Below are 12,543 nucleotides of genomic sequence, written 5' to 3'. Positions count from 1 at the left end.
GGATCATTTAATATTCTGCCCAAAGCATCCTTGATTACAGCAACTCTAGGTTTGAATTTGTTCTTCAGTTCCTTGAGCTTAATAAATGCTGAGCGAGTTCGGCCCTTTTGATTTTCTGAATATACTAGCCCGTAAAAATGATTTTGTAAATATGTCCCACAAATAATATTGCTCCTTTTATGTGTAGTGGTGAGTTAAAAAAACATGAACCATTGTTATGATTGTTAGGTATCTCTCAGTCTATTCTGACTCAACAGCCACATGTGATTAAGTAAAACTGCCCAGAGGACTTTCTTGGTTATAACATTTAGACAAGCAGATCACCAGGTCTTTCTCCACAAACTACTGGGTTGACATGAACTGCCTAACTTTCAAGGCTCTTTTTACATCATACTTAAAAACTTCAATGTGTTATATGCTTTTTAATCACCGATTTGTGTAGCAATTGTTACTTAAAAAAGAATCCCTTGTATTCTAATGGTGAAGTGTAGCACTTCCAATCCAAAGGCAGGTGGTTTGAATTCACCAGCTGCTCCTTGGGAGAAAGAAAGTAAATCTCTTCCTCCTTAGTTATGTATGCTGCTGTTGTTGGCATTGTTGAATTGAATACGACCCACTGATGTATATGTTACCCTTGTGTACCACCAAGTCAGAACTGACCCATAGCTGAGCCTCCCAGCAGTCATTTAGAGGCAATCAATTGCATGGAAGGAGATTTGCCCATTCTTCTCCTGCAGGACAGCTGGTGAATTCAAACCTCATGCCTTTGAAATTGCAGCATAGATTCTTACCACTAGGTCACTGGAGTGTTTTTCAGTGATGATAGTCTCTGAAAATCCACTGGAGGGTGAGCCATGAGTTTATTTCAACTTGACAGCACATAACAACAATATTTTATTAATATATTTTATTAATACTTCATCAATAAGTGCCATAGGTATGTAATTTTACTTAATCCTCACAACAATTCTCACTTTATCATTTAAAAATTCATTAATGTCCTGAAATGGAGACAGGTTATCCAGTACTTCTGCACTCTGACCAGTGAGCTCTGTCTTGGATCTCTTGGAATAAATGTGAGCTAGGTAACACTCAATATTGCTTCCTGTTCAGACTATGCCTCATAGATCACAAATGGTGAATGGAAAAAAATACTTCAGATCTCTTTCTCAGGACAATTTAATCATTTGGTAGAAGTTGAGGGAACTGAATGGATGAAGCACAGTTCAATTCTTCATGACCTGAAGCCTTGTTTGTAGACAGAATTATAAGCAAATCATGATAGAACTATAATAGAAAGTAATTGAAATGATAATTGCATCTTTTTAAAATTCAGTGGGGAAAATCAATGAGAGAGCAATTACTTCATGAAGAAGAGAGAGATCACGTGAAAAATTCTATCCTAAAGATAACAATTAAGCTTGACCTTGAAGTATGTTTAGGAATTTAATAATAAAAACCATAGTAAAACAATAATATAGACAGAAGATCCAGCAGGTGTCTTATTTCTCATTTCTACCAAAGGCTTAAAGTCTCCAGTGGCTTCAAATCTCAAATTACTTTTTCAACATTGTATTTTCAGTGACCTCTCTAGCTTTCTCACTCAATAATTTTTGGATCCAAGGGATTAAAGAAATATATGAAGGAAGGAGAGCCAATTGATCTAGAGTAAAATTCCACCAGAGATCTGGGTCTTGCAGGACCATATACCAACAACTTGAGAACACAAGCTAGGGAATGCTGGGTCTGAAATTTGACAGAATGCCAAATCTAAGATGCTTGTGTCATACTTGGAGACTTGTCTCTAGTGCAGATATTGAAGACAACTGTCTATGAGATTGGTGTGACCAAATAGAGCCTGGATCATGAAAGTATTAGGGAATATTAGGAGAAGTGTTAATCATAGAAATTTATCACAGTAATAACATTACTTATAATAAGGATATTGTGCTATATCAGATCAGAAAAGAGAAAGACAATTTAAAATTTTATTCAAGATGTCACAAAGATTGATAGTATACAGGGGGAAAAAATTACCCACAACAAAATACAAACAAGAAGCAGATTACTTGTTTTAAATGGAGTTGAATCCTTGAAAAACATGTGTTGTATACCCTAACCTTTATATCGATGCTATAATCCCACTTGGAAATGGATTGTCTTTTTACCAGAAGTATTTTTTAAAATTATTTCTATTTTATATTGGTTTGCATATAAGCTTCATATATATTGTGTTTCATTTTTATACATTGTGTTTTACACATTCCCCCACCCACACTGAGTTTTTACACTATCATTCTTCCATAAAATTAGTCACCATTGATCCAGGCTCACCATCATCCTGCCTTTTCAGGTTCTCACTGGATCTCTCCCAACTCCTTCATTCCTTCCCTCTTCCCACCGAACTCTGAAAGTCCAAGATTTTCCTTCTACTCTCCTCTAGCCCCTTTAGACTTTTCTACACTACTTCATAATAATCTTTCTGCCTGACACAACCCTACTTGCTGAAACTGAGGAGGACCTGAAGCACATGCTGAAGAAGGTCAAGGACTGCAGCCTTCAATATAGTTTGAAGCTCAATATCAAGAAAAGTAAGATTCTCACCACTGGGCTAATTGGCAGCATCATGATGGATGGAGAAGAGATTGAGATTGTTAGCAGCTTTGGTTTGCTTTGCTCCACAATCAGCACTCTTGGTACCAGAAGCCATGAAATTAAAAATTGCACTAGAAAAGTCAACTGTCAGAGACCTCTCAAAAGTACTGAATAGCAATGATATCAGTCTGGAGACTAAAGTGTTCCTGATACAGGCCATGGTCTTTGCAATTACTTGCTGCGCATCAGAAAGCTGGACAATGATGAGGGATGATATAAGAAGAATTGATGCCTATGAGTTGTGGTTCTGGATCGAGTGTTGAATATACCATGGACACAAACAAGCTCATCCTGGAGAGGTGAAGCCAGAGTTCTCCTTGGAGGCAAGGATTCTGACACTTTGTCTGACATACTTTGGACATCTCCAAGATGGGATCAGTCCTTGGAGAGTGACATCATGCTTGGGAGGATGGAAAGACAGCACAGGAAAGAAAGACCCTTGATGAGGTGGATTGATTCAGTGACTGGGGTAATGGGACTAGGTGTTTCAGAGACAATAAGATTGACATTGGATAGAGCAGGGTTTAGGGCTGTTGTACATGGGGTCACTATGAGTCGTAGGTGACTTGATAGCACATAACAACAACAACATCAACAGCATCATCTTTACAATATTGGTCTTATGCAGTATTTGCCCTTTTAAGACTGAGTTAGTTCACTCAACATATGCTCTCTGGAATCTCCCATGTTACAGTATTTTTAAAAATCATTGCTTGTGAGCGCTGCATAGTATTCCATTCTGTGAGTGTACCACAATTCCTCAATCCATTTGTTTGTTGATGGACATTTGGGTTGTTTCCCTTTGCTTGCTATTGTGAATAATGCTGCTATGAACATCAGTGTATAGACAGATCTTCATCTGTGTCTCAATTCTATTTCCTTGTGGTATATTTCAACCAGTGAAATAGCTGAGTCTTAAGGAATTTCTGTTCAGCTTTTTGATGAAATGCCAAACTGCCTTCCAGAGTGTTTGTGCCACTTTGATGGACATTCTCATCAAGAGTATTTGAGAGTTACAATCTTTCTGACACATGTCTAGCATTTATTACTTGTTGTCCTATTAAACTTTGCTACAAGCATTACTTAAGCTGAAGAAACTGAAGAACAAATTCAAACCTCAAGCTGGAATACTTAAGAATGCTTTGGGAAGAATTGGCTGATACAGAGAATTTCATAAAACAATGTATGATCAAGAGCTTGTGGTGATGAAGGATGAAGTTCAGCTACTCTGAAGTAATTGGTAAAAAACAAGGCCCCAGGAATTGACAGCATACCAATCGACATATTTCAACAAACAAATGCTTCCCTGAATGCACCCACCAAGTTGTGCTAAAAAATCTGGAGGACAACCACTTGACCAGCTGACTGGAAGAGATCTATATTTGTTCTCAGTAAAAAAAAATGACTTGACAGAGTGAAGAAATTATCGAACAATATTATTAATATTACATGCAAGCAAGATCTTGCTGAAAATGATCCAAAGCTGGCTGGAACAGCACATCAACAGAGAACTGCCAGATGTGCAGGCTGGATTAAGAAAAGGTCATGGCACTAGGGGTATTATAGCCAATGTTAGATGGTCTTGGCTCAAAGCAGAGAGTACCAGAGGAATATCTGTGTTTCATTGACAATGCAAAGACATTTAACTGTGTAGATCACAACAAACTGTGGCTAATGCTGAGAAAAATGGGAATCCCAGAATACATTATTTTGCTTATGCAAAATATACACTTGGACCAGATGGCAGTTGTCAGAACAGAGCAATGAAATATTGTATGAGGGCTTTGAGTCGGTTCAAAATCAGGAAAGGTATATGCCAGGAATGTATCCTTTCAATCTAGATACAGAAGAGATCCTTTGGGAAGCTGAGGCATCAGGGTTGGAGGAAGACTCATTTACAACTTGCACAACGCAGATTTCACAATCTTGCTTGCCAAAACTGAGGAGAATCAGAGGCATTTGCTGCAGAAGGTCAAGGACTGCAGTCTTCAATATGGATTGAAGCTCAACATCAAGAACACAAAGATTTTAACCACTGGACCAATTGGCAGCATCATGATAAAAGGTGAAGAGATTAAGATCGTTAACAGCTTCTGTCTGTTTGTTTCACAATCAACACTATTGACACCAGCAGCCAGGGAATCAAAAGACAGATTGCATTGGGAAAATCTGCTGTTAGGGACCTCTCCAGACTACTGAAGAGCAACAATGTCAGTCTGGAGACTAAGGTGTGTCTGATCCAGGTCATGGTATTTGCAATTACTTGCTATTCATCAGAAAGCTGGACAATGACTAGGAATGACAGAAGAAGAATCAATACCTTTGAGTTGTGGTGCTGGAGAAGAGTACTGACTTCTAAGAGAACAAGTTTATCCTGCAGAGGGTGAAACCAGGCTGCTCCTTGGAGGCAAGGATTTTCAAGCTCTGACTGACATACTTTGGGCATGTTGCAAAGAGGCACTAGTCCTTGGAGAGGGATGTCATGCTTGAGAATGTGGAGAGGCAGAGCAAGAGAGGAAGACTCTTGATGAGATGGATTGATTCAGTGACTGAGGTAATAGGAGTATGTGTGTCAGAGACAATAAGGTTGCCTCAGGATAGAGTTCAGAGCTATTGTACATAGGGTTGTTATGAGTTTCAAGTGATTCAATGGCACCTAACAACAACAAAACAACTATTATTGTAGGTTTATATACCTAAGTCTTTCTTCAAGTCTATTAATCATTGTTTTATGTATTTAGCAGGTCTATCATTTGTTGGGTAGATGTTGACCAAGGTTATGTCTTCTTGATCATTTGTGTCTTTAATCATTATAAAGTGTCATTCCTTATCTTCTATGGTGGTTTTTTTTTAATACTGAAATCTACCGTATCAGAGGTTAGTATGGCTACTACTGCTTTTTTGTGGGTCCCGTTTGATTGGTATATTTTTTCCCCCACCCTTTAATTTTTGTTCTATCTTTTTCCTCATTTCTTAGGTGTTTTTCTTGTAGGCAGAATATTGATGGGTTTTGGTTTGTTTTTATACACACTGCTACTCTTTTTTATCTTAATTGGTACATTTAGTCCATTTGCATTTAGTGTGATTATTGACAGGCCAGGTTTTATTACTTACATTTCACTGTGTTTCTTTTTCTGTTCTTTCTGGTTACTATGTTCCATTCATTTTTCTTTGGTGTTTCTGTATGAAGAATTTCCCTTAGGAGTTATTGTAGAGTCGGTCTTGTTTTTGCAAACTTTTTTGGTCTTGCTTTTCTGAAAATTACTTAATTTCTCCTTTAGATTTGATAGAAATGTTGCTGAGTACAGAATTCTCAGCTGGCAAATGTTTTATTTCAACTTTCTATGTATGCCATCCCATTGTCTTCTTGCTTTCATGGTTTCTACATAGAAATTAGAACTTAATTTTCTCTCCTTTGTACATGACTTGGCTTTTCTCATGCTGCTTCTAGTATTATATTCGTATCTTTTATTTTGGAGAATTTCACTATTATGACTTGATATTTTTCTTTTGGAGTTTGGTCTGTTTGGGTTTCACTGAGCTTCTGGAATGTGGATTTCTTCATTTTTCCTAAGCCTGAAAAGTTTTCTTCTAGTACCTCTTCAATAAGTTTCTCAGTGCTTTCCCTCACCACTAGTGTCCCGGGATTCCAGTCATATGCATGCTGTTCCTTTTAATGTAATCTCACACGGTATTAATTTTTACTTCATTTTTCTTCAGGCTCCTCTCTGTTTCCTCTTCTAGTATGTTCCTGTTGATGTTCTTGTCTTCTAACTCACTGGTTATCTCTGTTTCATCTCTTCTCTTTTGCTTTTTTGTCTTTCAAGCATATTGGAAACATCTGTCATTTTGATTTTGATATTCTGGATTGTCTTTTCATGCATTTCTGTTAATTCCAGTACTGTGTTGTCTTTAGCCTTTCTGTCTTATGTTGACTTTGTAATTTCTTCTATCTTTTAATCAATATCATCAATTCTTTCTTTGATATATTGCATTTTCTCCAACAGCTGTTCATAGAACTCCATTTCAATGGATTTTCTCTGTAGGATATTTACTTTCTGTATAGTTTCCATTATTTTCCATAATTTGTACCCTCTTCCATAGCTGTTCATGTGCCTCTATGTCAATATATTCCTTCTGATTCTTCTTCTCTGGAGTTTTCATTGGGTCTGTTATATTCTCTGCTTTTTTAGGAGATGGCTTATTTAAGTTTTTCACAATGTTTGGAACTGTCTGCTGCTTTCTTGACATTATGTGAAGTTTTTCTTGGTATATGTTAGGCCATTTCTATTGTATCTACATAGGTTTTATTTATAGTTATTATAATGCTATTTATTAGTTGCTCGCTTAAAGTGCTTCATTTGAAGTGGGGAAAACTCACTATGCCTGGATGCCTTTCTAGGCTAGAATCCATATTATACTTCATCATGATGAATTCTAATTGACAGTTCATCCAAATTCTGGGGACCGTTGAGCAGAGAGGGGAGAACCCTGAGGCCATTCTGTTTAAGCAGGAGAGGTTGTGTTTTGAGCCACTCTTGAGTTCACTCTGTTCCCATGAACCTACCTCCAGGGACCTGCCTGTAGTGAAGCCTTTCATAAAAAAGAAAATTATAACGTCAAGGAATGAAATCAGTGGGATAGAGCAGGAGCTGTTTCTTTGAAAATAATTCACAAAACAGACAAATCACTGGCAGTCTTAACAACAACAAGACATAAATAACTTGCATAAGAAATGAAAGAGGTAACATTACAACAGAACCAGCTGATATTAAAATTAATGGAATATTATGAAAAACTGAAAAACTATATTCTGATAAATTTGAAAACTGAGAGGAAATGGACAAATTCCTAAAAAATTCACACCCTACTCAAAAAGACACTAATAGAAGTAAAAAACTTTAAAAGACCATTACAAAAGAAGCATTTGAGCAAGTCATAAAAAGATGCCCCCTCCAAAAGAGAGAGAGAGAGGAGAAAAACCCAACAAACCAAAACCAAATCCTGGTCCAAGCGGCTTTATGGTTGAATGTTACCAAACATTCAAAGATGAATTATCATGAACTCTACTCAAATTATTTTTTTAAATATAAAAGATGAAACAATCTCTCAGTCATTCCACAAAGTAAACATAATTGTAATACCAATACCAGGCAAAGACATCACAAAAAAGAAAACTATAGTCCAGAACTTCTCATTAACAGAGCTGGGAAAATTCTTAACAAAATCCTAGCCATAGAATCCAACAGTGTGTGTGTGTGTGTGTGTGTGTGTGTGTGTGTGTAAATATATATAAATATAAATTTATTATTATCATGTGGAATTCATAACAGGAATGCAAGGATGGTTCAACATAAGAAAAACAATTAATATGATTCATTACATTAATAAAGCAAAGGATAAGAATCACATGATCCTATCAATTAATGCAAAAAAGGTCTTCAACAAAATCTAGCACTTCTTCCTGATTAAAACACTGAACAAAATAGGATTAGAAGGGAATTTCCTCAACATTGTGATCATTTATGCAAAACCAAGAGGCAACATCATTCTCAGTGGAGAGAGACTAAAGGCATTCCCCATCTGAACAGGAGCTAGACAAGAATGCCTGTTATCACCACTTCTTTTCAATATTTTTCTGGAAGTTCTGGATATGTCAATAAGGAAAGAGAAGAAAATAAGAGACCTCAAAACTGGCAAAGAGATGGTGAAACTGTCATTATATACAAACGATGCGATAGTGTACACAGAAAATCCAAAGAATCAACCAAAAAGCTGTTAGACTTAGTAGACTAATTCAGTCGAGTAGCAGGGTACAAGATCAACATTAAAAAAATATCAGTTAGATTTCTCTACAGCAATAAAGAAAGCACACAAAAGGAAACTACAAAAGAAAGATGATTTCCAATAGCCAACCACAAAATTACATACTTGAGAATAAACCTAAATTAAGACACAAAAGGCCTTTATAAGGAAATATGAAAAAAACGCTTCTACAAGAAACAATGTGACTAAACTTAATGGAAAAAAATATTCCTTATTCATGGGCAGGAAGACACAAGATTGTGAAAATGACAATTTTACCAAAAGCAACCTACAGGCTCAAAATAATCCCAATACAGATAGCCAATACATCTAAAAAAGAGACAGAAAAGGAATTTCTTATTTCATTTGAAAAAAAAGTGGACCCAGAATAGCAAAAGTAAGCATGTTGTTATTCTGAAAAAAAATTATGTAGGAGGCTCAAATCTTATTGCACGGCATAGCAATCAAAATAACATAGTGTTGGTACTATGACATCACGTGGAGCAGTGCAACAGAGTTGAGAACCCAAAAGTCAACCCATCTACCCATGGTCAACTGATATTTGACAAGTAAACAAAACTCATTTAATGGAGAAATGACAGCTTCTTTAAGAAATGATGCTAGTAAAACTGGACATCTATCTGCAGATAACTGAAACAGGATCCACATCTCACACCATAAACAAAAATCAACTCAACGTGGCTCAACAACCTAAGAATATAACTCAAAGCCATAAATAAAATAGGAACAAATTCAGAAGCCATAATCTATGGCACTAATATGCTTGTAAACAGAAAAAAATACATAACTAGGAGAAGATAAAATAGATTAATGGGACCTACTTAAAATCAAATACCTCTGTGTATCAAAAGCTTTATCCAACACTGTGGAAAGAAAACTGATATCTCAACAAGATTCTCATAAGAAAGATTTATAGAATATTATAGAACCTCCACAAAAAGGCTGATAACCCACTCATAAAATAGGCAAATGACATGAAAAAACTCTTCACAAAGGAGGACATGTGGATGACCAAAAGACACATGAGAAAAATGTTCAAAATCACTAGCAATCTGAGAGATGCAAATGAAAACAATTATGAAATACTATCTCATCCCAGCAGCAGTAGCATATTTCAACAGGATAGTAAAAAAGACATTCTGGAGAAGATGAGGAGAGTTTGGAACTCTTATGTACTGTTAGTGGGATTGTAAAATTGTACAACCACTATAAAAGGTAGTTTGATGTTTCTTAAAAAAAACTGGACATATGTGCCATATGTTCCCGTATTCCACTGCTCAGAATATATGGCAAGGAAATCAGAAGTGGAATACGGATGGAGACATGTACAACTATGTTCATAGCAGCATTATTCACAGTACCAAGTAAATGGAAACAACTCAGATGCCCATCAACAAACTAATGAATTGAAAAAATTCTAGTATGTTCACACAATGGAATAGTATGCAGCACTAAGGAGCAATAATTTTGTAAAATACTGTTAAACATAGGAGAGTCTAGAGAATATTATGCTGAGTGAAATAACTCAGTCTCAGGACAAATATTACAGTAAGACCACTATTGTGAAAATATCATAACTGTGAAAAATATGTAGAAATGTTCCAAGAAGAAAAAGGAAGGAGAGAAGAAGGGCTCAAAAATGGAGAAAAGGGAAATCATTGGATAGCTGAGATCAGGGGTTTGGGATGGTGAAGGTATAGAAAAAATGCAATGAGGACTCAAAGAGATGGTGTGATGATAGCACACACCAATAATAATTAATTATATAAAACACAACACATACGAATGATTCTATAAAACGATGAAGCACCATGTACATGAATGAAACTCAATGTATATGAAGATTACATAAAACACAATGAACATCAATGAAAAAAGTGTACTGATTTTTAAAAAATAAATTCTAACACAGTTAGAGACCTCTTCAATTTATCAAAGTGTAATGATGTCAATTTGAGGACTAAGATGTATCTCAGGTCACAGTCTTTCTGATCATTTGCTAAGTATCCGAGAGCTGGACAACGAATAGGATGACAGAAGAATTGATGCCTTTGAGCTGTTGAATTGAGGAATCCCATGGACTGCCAAAACATTAAACAAATACGTCTTGGAGAAGGTAAAGTTGATAAAGCACCTCATATACTTTGGGCAGTTGCTATGAGGGGCTCTTCTTTTGAGAGGGTCATATTGCTTGGAAAGGCAGAGAGTTAGTGAAGGAGAGGAAGACCCTCAACCAGGTGGATTGACACGTTGACAGGCACAATGGGCTCTAGGGCGTCAGGAGGTGTTAGGAAGGCACAGGATAGGACAAGGCTCAGATCTGTTGTACATAGGGTCACTGTGGGTCGTAGTCAACCTAACAACAAAAAAATGGATTGGAATAGAAAGTATAAAACATAAAATATTTAGTGAGGGATTTAGGAGCCTAATATAGGTATTATTTAAAACCACAGACTCAGAAAGGAACTTTGAAGAAATTATTTGGGGACAACCGGATTGCCATCGATAAGACTAAACTCTACATGGATAAAGAATGAAACATCATTGGAACAGATGAGGGGAAGAACTATCTGAAAGGAATGTGTATGGCAACAACCTGAAATAAGAGATATATTGCAAAGTGGACCGAGGGAAGAGGTAAAGGGGGAGGGGGGGGAGGATATGCAGTAATGAATGAATGAAAACCCAGCCTTTCTGTAAATCCTCGTGTTGCATTTCTGTCTTAATGATGTTCAGGTTTCCTATATTCATGCTTCTCACATTTCATGTTCCTATCATTAGTTTCTGCTCACAACTGTTCCTTCTCTTTTGTGTTTCCAAATTTGAGGATTCAGCCTCAGAAAATCACAATTAAATAAAATTTTTTTTTTAAAGAATAACTATGTACTAGCAGAAAATGTAAGTGACTTTCTCTATAACCTTTGTGTGGGAGTTGCTTTCCATAAAAGTAAAAATCCAGTTGCAATAAAAGAAAAGAACAACACAACAATAGGAAAATCACTTGTATGGGGGGGATGGGGGGAAAATCATATGACGAAGTTAAAAATAGGAAATGGCAATAACATATTTACAATATACCTATTATAATGGAAGGGACAATGTTCTTAACATAGAAAAAGTAATCAAATGTGGGAGACGTCCAGTGGGAGAATGCTTTACAGCTTTTCTCTAGTTTATCCTTGGGCATTCATCCTCCCTTTTTTATAGAGGCCATTGTAATTAGTTTGCTGTTCGGTTGGTCTGATTTAACATTTCATGGTAATTTTGTTGTTATTTTTTCTGACTTGTACTTTCACTCCCTGGGACCTGCTTGATTTATGAGTGTTTTTCCAGATTACTTTCAATGTTGAGCTCTGCACCTGGTGTTTTCCCTGAAGTGATGATTGGTTTGCTGGGCTTTCATTCTGCTGAGTTCACAATGAAGTCCATCCCTGTGTGGGCTGTGGGAGTGTTCAGTCAAGTGGTTGATATGAGAGGATGTTTTGCAGAGATTAATATACCCAAAATACACTTAGTATGCACACTTGAGGATTTCAAAGTCTTATTAGGCACAGAGGGCCCTTTATGGTTTTCTCAATGGATTAGATACATTTTCAAATGTGGAAGGGTATAAAATAAAATTTGCACTGTAATTACTTAAACCAAATGTTCATTTATATCTTGTTTATCTTAGGAATCATAACTGAATGTACAGGGGCTAAATGTTATTATTACTGATACTGTTGTTGGTATGTGCTGTCAAGTCCATTGTGACTCATAGCAACTTATAACACCATAGCTCTGAACCCTGCACTCTCCTGAACCAGTCTCACTGCCTCCAACATACCTATCCTCATTAGCCTACTCATGGTGCCCAAATATCTTATCCAGGGTCTCCCTCTCCTACACTGTCTGTTTACCCTTCCAAGCACGATGTCTTTCTCCAAGGATTGGTTGCTCCTACCAATATGTCCAAAGTATGTGAGATGTTGTTGTTGTGTTGTTATGTGCCATCGAGTCGCCTGCGACTCATAGCGACCCTATGCACAACAGCCCTAAACTCCGCTCTGTCCTGTGCCAATC

Source organism: Elephantulus edwardii, unplaced genomic scaffold, assembly GCF_000299155.1.
Source record: "Elephantulus edwardii isolate Elephantulus edwardi_28Jun2011 unplaced genomic scaffold, EleEdw1.0 scaffold00222, whole genome shotgun sequence".
In the NCBI taxonomy this organism is placed as follows: domain Eukaryota; kingdom Metazoa; phylum Chordata; class Mammalia; order Macroscelidea; family Macroscelididae; genus Elephantulus; species Elephantulus edwardii.
The sequence above is the reverse complement of the archived record's forward strand: the minus strand, read 5'-3'. Positions refer to the sequence as shown.